At 38.0% G+C, this 7,251-nt stretch overlaps 1 long non-coding RNA gene across 1 annotated transcript; it reads left to right on the forward strand.

Moving 5' to 3' along the window:
* The first annotated feature begins 1,570 nt into the window (after positions 1-1,570).
* LOC309622345 lies at positions 1,571-6,856 on the forward strand. The gene is made up of 2 exons (XR_014240739.1): positions 1,571-2,191; positions 2,962-6,856. It is a non-coding gene; the product is annotated as an uncharacterized lncRNA (long non-coding RNA).
* Positions 6,857-7,251: the final 395 nt, after the last annotated feature.

Below are 7,251 nucleotides of genomic sequence, written 5' to 3' on the forward strand. Positions count from 1 at the left end.
CTGATAGAAATAAAAATTATACGAAATTTAAAACTCGGTAGTGGATTGGACACAGGTAAAGAGAGGTAAGTGAACTGGAAGATAGAGTAGTAAAAATATTGAGACTAAAGCATGGGAAACGAAAAGAATAAAAAGTACACAAAAGCGCACTTGAGACATATAGGCCACAGTAAACATTTTTATCATATGTGTAAACTGGAGTCCAAAGAAAAAAGGAGAGAGAGATTGGGATGAAAACAATATTTCAGAAATAACAGCTGAGAGTTCTCTAAAACTAAAAAGAATATATGGAGCCATACATTCAATAAGCACTAAAAAAAATGCAACAAGAATAAATACAGAGAAAACCACACCTAAGATCACCACCGTACAATTCATGAATAACAAAGAAAAACATGACATCTTAAAAGCAGCCCCAGGAAAAAGAGAGAGATTCCTTTCAAAGGAACAACAGGATTAAGATTACAGCTTACTTCTCAACGAAACTGACTGGATACTAGAAAATAATGGAATAACATTTTTAAGTGCTAAAGAAAAGAGCTGCCCATTGGGAATTCTAGAGGCAGAGAAAATGTTGTTTGGAAGGAAAGATGAAATAAGGAAATTTGCAGACAGACAAAATTTAGAAAATATGTTCTCATCAGAACCGACTGAATTAAATTATAAAGGGAGACCCGCAGGCAGAAGGAAGGTTATCACAGATGAAAATAAGGACTTTATAAAGAATTATGTATAACAGAAAGGATAAATAAGTGGATAAACCTAAATAAAATCTAACTGCACGAAAGAGTAATAATAAAATATATCAAAAATTAGAATGCATTAAAAACAAATGGAAGAGGAAAAAAGTAGTCAAAGAAATTTAAGATCTCAGCATTGCTTGAGAAGCAGTAAAAAAGCTAATAAGTCATGGTACATGTGTAACTGCTACTTATGTAAAAATAACAAGCTAATACAAGGGAAAATGGAATTTGAAGAAATCTAAAAGGAAGAAAGAAGAGCAAAAGGAACATAACAAGGTGGGACAAATAGTAAACAAGGAGTAAACGGTCTGTAAGACAATACATTAACTGTAAATACTCAAATTAAAGGACAAGGATTATTGGAACAAACAAAAAAACCTAATTCTATGCCACTTACAAGAGACAAGAGTCAGACTGTAGGTTAAAGGATTCAAAAATTATGTCAAAACAATAAATACAATTGAAGATTTTTTAATGTTAACACAGATTTGAAAGCCAAAATTATCACTGGCGATAAGGCAGGATAATAAAACCCACTGTTACTTTACAAGGAATATATTATATATCTAAACTTCAATGCAGTATGTGAAGGGAAATTCCAAAAAACTAAGTCGAAATAGAAAAATCTAAATTACCTAGATCAGTAACATAGAACCACAACAACAAATCAGCAGATGATAGAAGATCTGAATACCATCATTAAAAACTCTGGCCTAAATAAAACCCTGCACCAACAATGATGGAATATATATATTACGCAGAAACTTTTAGGTGCACATGGCACATTTATAAAACTGACTATATGCTGGTTATAAAACAAGACTCCGAATAAGCAAGAAATTAAAAATATATATAACCAATATTTTACCAAAGAGTTGGATATTAAAAACATACTTCTGATCATTATGTAGGTCGAAGATAAAGTTACAATGGGAATTAGAATTTTATTAATTGAATGATAATGAAAATATGCCATAACAAAACCTGTGGGTCGCAAATAAAGCTGTGGTCACAGAGAAGTTTATGTATTCAAATTATATTCTCTAAATGTAAAAGATAACCTATCACCCTGAGGTAGGCAGCTCCTGAACTGTACCTGGTGGGGAAGGCAGGGCAGAACTTCAGGAGGCCAGCTGAGAGCACGGTGAACACCATGTCAGGAGCAGTCTCCAAGAAAGAGCATTTAATGTACAAAGGGATGACTAAAGTATATTTAAGAGCTAGCACCCTGACTCCTCTTAAGGATGACTTACGTTGCTGGGGAAAAAATAAGAAGTGCTCGATGTAGAAGGTGAATAACTTTATAATTCCCAGGAGGATCTTGGTACCAGGACCGCAGAATGAAGAACTTGGAGTCCCCGTGGCTAATCCAGCGGAGGGAAAAGGAGAAACAGAGACGGGAGAGAAAATAAAGGGAACCCTTGGTGCTGCTGCAGGCCCAAGTCCAGGTATGTGCTCTCTCTCTCCACATCTTAAATAAAAGCCACCATGTTCCTCAGTCTTTCAGGTACTTAGAATTGCTCTTTAGAACCTGAAAATGGGGTCAGGTTTCCTGTCTGCATTGCTACAGTACAAAATAGAGGCAGGATGCTTGAAATAGTTCTCCATCTGGCAGAGGAGGCCTTGAAGCTGTGAGCCACTCACTGCGAGCCAGCAGGACATGAAGGATTCTTGAGCAGATCTGAAGCTACTGGGAGGCCTTTCAGGAGTTAAATCCCATAGTAAATACTGTACCTTCAATGGCCCCTTCTCCCTCTCTGTCCAGTCTTCCTCCACGCGCGTGGGGGCCCAAAGGGGTTAAATGAGCACTCTTTGACTTGTACTTGGTGGTCCCAGAACTTGACTTGGGCTTGGAGACTTCCATGAAAAGTCTGCCTTCCATCTGCTGGCTTGCGTTTCTTGGTCTCTCTGCTCCAGGCTAATTCCTTCAACCTGCTTTTTCCATTTCTGCCAATACTCCCCCTCTCCAGACCTTCCTAATGCTCTTCTGGGGCGGGAGGAGGCTTACTGAGGGCAATGTGTATTTCTAGAGGGAGAGGTGACCACATGACTTCACAGTGCTCGTCCCCTTGATTATTCAGTTTCTGTCTGGATTAGTCGTGGGTGTTTGTGCACCCCAGCCTCACCCCCAGGAGGCTTTAGAACACTGTCCTTATCTCAGCACTGAGCCTCTCTCTAGCCTCCTTCCCTCTCTCTCCTTACCCACCTTTACCCACAGACTCGCAGGCTTTCTGGACCTCTGAGGAACAGAAGCACTTCACAGAACCTCTGCTACAGAACCAAACATATTGAAATGACTCTTTACGAAGATATTGAAACAACAGAAAAAGAAGACATGACGATTGTTTCTCCTGAGGGTTCAGTTACCTAGGGGGCCTTTAGCAAACTTTGATCGATACGTCTAACCCTTCCTTCCTTGGCAATAGTTGATCACACTGTGAGGAAAACAAGTTAGAGAATGGAAAAATAATATTTGGACTTCAACGAAATAATAAAAATGCAGGGAGTATCTTTGACTTTTGCAAGGTGAGAAGAGAGTTTCCATTTTGATTATTTGATGGCAGGAATCCCTTTTAAAACAGGGCCAGTCTGCATGATGCATTGAAAAATCAACCTTTTCAAATATAGCCATAACCCCCACAAGATTTCTTGATTTCTCTGGGGTCAGATAAACCATCACATTTCACAGTGGTGCCCTGTACATGAAAGTGATAAACATAATCTGGAAGCACAGCAGTGGCTAAAAATATGGAGCTGGCAGCCATTCGCTGAAATGATTTTTTGCTTTTAATTCATTGCATAAAATGCTCATGTCCAAATTCAGGCAGGTAGATCTTACCAACCATCAAGAGCTTCAACCCTGCTAACAGTTAAGTATGCACTTTTAAACCCTACTTTGACTGCTCCAGAAACTTACTGGGTTTCTTTAATGCCTCTGTTACTATTTCCTTTGTGTCATTTTGTTTTTCTTTCAAAACATAGCTGTGTGACCTTGGGGAAGTTATATTATTTCCTTGAGACTTGGTTGCCTTCTCTGTGAATATCTGGGTATAATTTTAGTATTGCCCAATAGAATTTTCAGTGATAATGAAAATATTCTATATCTGTACCGTGCAATGCAGTACTCAATAGCTCCATGGAGCTAATAAACATCTTTGAAATATGGCAAATGCAACTGAGGAACTGAATTTTTAATCTTATTTTTAAATTTGTTTAAATATAAATAATGCCACGTGGCTAGCATCTGTTGACAGTACAGATCTACATAATATTTTAAGGACACTCTCCACTCAAAAACTCTACCATTCATTAACTCAGCCTAAATATTTTTGCCCTCTGACAAACAGAAAATAATTTATGCTTCCCTTGAAATTATCTGTCAAGACCTTTATCAGTTTGGGGTCATTCTATTCTTAAAATTGACTTTGCTTTATGAAACTTTAATAATGTTGGAGTTTCCTGCCCTTGGTACCACCTTTGTGATGATGGGAAATATTGGGGATGATCAAGGACCATTTCAAGAGATCATGGAGAGAAACCTCCTCCTGGATTTAATTTCATTATGAGGATGTCAAAATGCTAAATTACTTAAAATAAAACCCATACCGTTTTTATGCTAAGTTATATTCTACATGTAGCTCGAAAAATGTTAAAAATATTTTTAAAGAACTGCACATCTATTTTTGAAGCTGATTTGGCTGTTCAAGGCTTGCTAGCACTTTATCCATCTCAGTACTATTTCACTTCGTAAACAAATGCAGTTGCCATAATTGCTGCATATGTGTCTGTGTGTGTTCCCTTCTAGGTTATATGTTTTTGAAGTTGGAAACTATACTTATATCACAGCCCCTATGTAGAGCACAATATCCATTGCTAATTCAGATTGTGTTTTAAGATAATGAGACAAAATTTAAGACTTTTATTATAGTCATAAACATCTAGCAAACCAACCAGAAAATAAAAGCTAATTTTCAATTGGTTGGCCAAGAACAAAAAAGAGAGGAATACCTAGTGCAAAACCATATCTCTAATAACTACTGTTGGATTTAGAGCACACACATGCTAATAAACTTATTTTAAAATAACTTCTTATCAAAGATTTGAGGTTGGACCTGAAAAATTATATCAGAAGTGAAAGGAATCATGTGGTCTGACCAGCCTGGATCACACAAAGTAAGTGTATACTATATATAAAATAGGTAAAACTACGAGGTCCTACTGTATAGCGCAGGCAACTATATTCAATACCTTGTAATAACCTATAATGGAAAAGGATCTGAAAAAGAAATATATATATATCTGAATCACTTGGCTGTACACCTGAAACACAACATTGTCAATCAACTATACTTCAAGTAAAACAAAACAAAACAAAGTAAGTGTAAAGGGAAGTATAGTTTTATAAATTCACCTCTGATATCCAATGGACCAACTGAAAGGCAACAGAAACTACCACTTTCTAGGAGACAGGACACGGCCAGCAAACTAGGCCGTTACCCTCGGTAACGGTCATACCTGCCAAAAAATAGACAGACTAGCCTGCGTTCATGAATACATAGGAATTCTTCATTTATCTGGCATTATTAGGCAATGAGGTATTGTATGTTAGGAGAAGTTTTTTTTAAATGGCAAATTTAAGAGGAGTTATTTTCACCTTCACTCGGTAATTTTTTTCTAAAATTAAGAAATGTATCCACTGGTGTATCTAATATTTCCTTGATAACTCGGGGTCATCAGTTCAGTCAACATTTGCATGAATAATGCGAATGGAAACAAGACAGGCATGCTTACTGAAACTGAAAATGACATAGCACTGGCTGGAATAACTGATGAGACAGCAAGAAAAAAACAAAAATGAAAACAAACCGTGCTCAAGAAACAATCAGTCAAGTTCTGACTTTCTGTACTTAGTTTCAAAAAGCGATACCACAAATCCCAGCGAGAGACTCCAGCATCATTAGCTGTCTTTCTCCTTTGTTTCCACCTTCCTTTCCTTTTCCTTCTACCCTAGATTGTTCCAGGAAGTGTTTATAGTTGCTCGCAAGACAAATTCTAATACTTGCTTTCTCTCACGCAAACTTCACCATATGTCCATGTGATAAACAGTGTGGAGGTAAAAGACAGTTCATCACAGGGACATCTCCTATGAAAAGAAAATTAGAAACTAGCTTCTAAACATGCAGAGAGAAGGGCGTGGTGTCAGGCACTAATTTCCTTGCGAATTCCTCTCCCTTTCTAATAGACGTTCTTATTTACCCAGATCCCTTTTTATTGGTGTCCTATTCCAGACTGCTCCACTCCGCCCATCCTCATCCTGTAAAATACATTCACACTCTTTTGTGACCCTACTTATTTGCCCATTAAATAATCAATCATAGGACTGTCGGGATTAAATAGAGAGAGAAATTAAAACACTGGAGTCACTTGGAGGGTTTAAGCAGCTCCACCAGAAAATACCGGGCATGGATTTAAAGAGGCTGCTCGGGACTTGCGCTTGTCCAAGTTCTTTCTCAAGAAGTATCTGAAACTTTCTCAGGTGGACTGGAATTCATTGCTCTTTCCCCTCAACTCCCTGATGTCAGTGGCACTTTCTGGAGATGAGGTGGACTTCTCTGCCTACTGCAGAAGCTCAGTTCCCCCCGGGCCCACCCCCTGTCTGAAATCCCACACTTGAGGCCAGATGCCAGCCTTCCCAGAACATTCGTGGTCTCCTTTCAGGTTTTGAACTGCTCAGATTGAGTCCCTGTAGACTCTTTCTCAGCCTGAAACCTGATCTTCAACCCCTTTCCTTGACCTCGATGGTTACCTTCCTACTTTACGCCTCAGGTGCTTTAGCCATAAAATGATATATTTGCCCTTAATTCTAAAGTCTTCTTTCTAAAGCTCTACAATGTGGTGGCTCCTTGAAAATGTTTCTCTTGCTGGTTTGAATTCTGTAGAGAATTAAAACCACAGCTACTCTAAAAGACAGTAAGTTACGTTGGATAAGGAAAGTGGGCTTTTGTAGTTAGAGTAACAGGGATGGAAGACGACTTAGTATGTTTTAAGATACTCATAATCCATTCTCATGAGAGTCAGGGGAAGAAGGGGAAGAGAGTTAATAAAATACCAAACGATTGTGACAAATTAAGTTCACCAAGATGTAGCTGATCAGTTACTACTTGAATAAGCCACACATATCCAATTCAAGTTTTCCTTTATTTTTCTGAGAAGGGATCCCAGTGAACTGAGTCCCATGTTCAGTAACTCCACGTTCCATGGCTTAGTCTTTAAAAACTGTTATGTTGCTGGAAGAAGAAATATTGCCCATCAGTCCTAACTGATGTTTAGCTATCACACACATTTGAAGTAAATTTATTACTTTGCCTGATCTCAGTGTAATACATTCCAAAGGGGCGAAGAGCACACGAAAATTTATGGAGTCTCCATCTTCTACACTAAAGTGTGCAATAAATTACATATTATTTGGCCGTGAAATTCACAAGCCATAGGAACCACACCATTAGCA

Source organism: Balaenoptera borealis (genome assembly GCF_965194805.1).
Source record: "Balaenoptera borealis genome assembly, contig: HAP1_SCAFFOLD_2208, whole genome shotgun sequence".
Classification (NCBI taxonomy): Eukaryota; Metazoa; Chordata; class Mammalia; order Artiodactyla; family Balaenopteridae; genus Balaenoptera; species Balaenoptera borealis.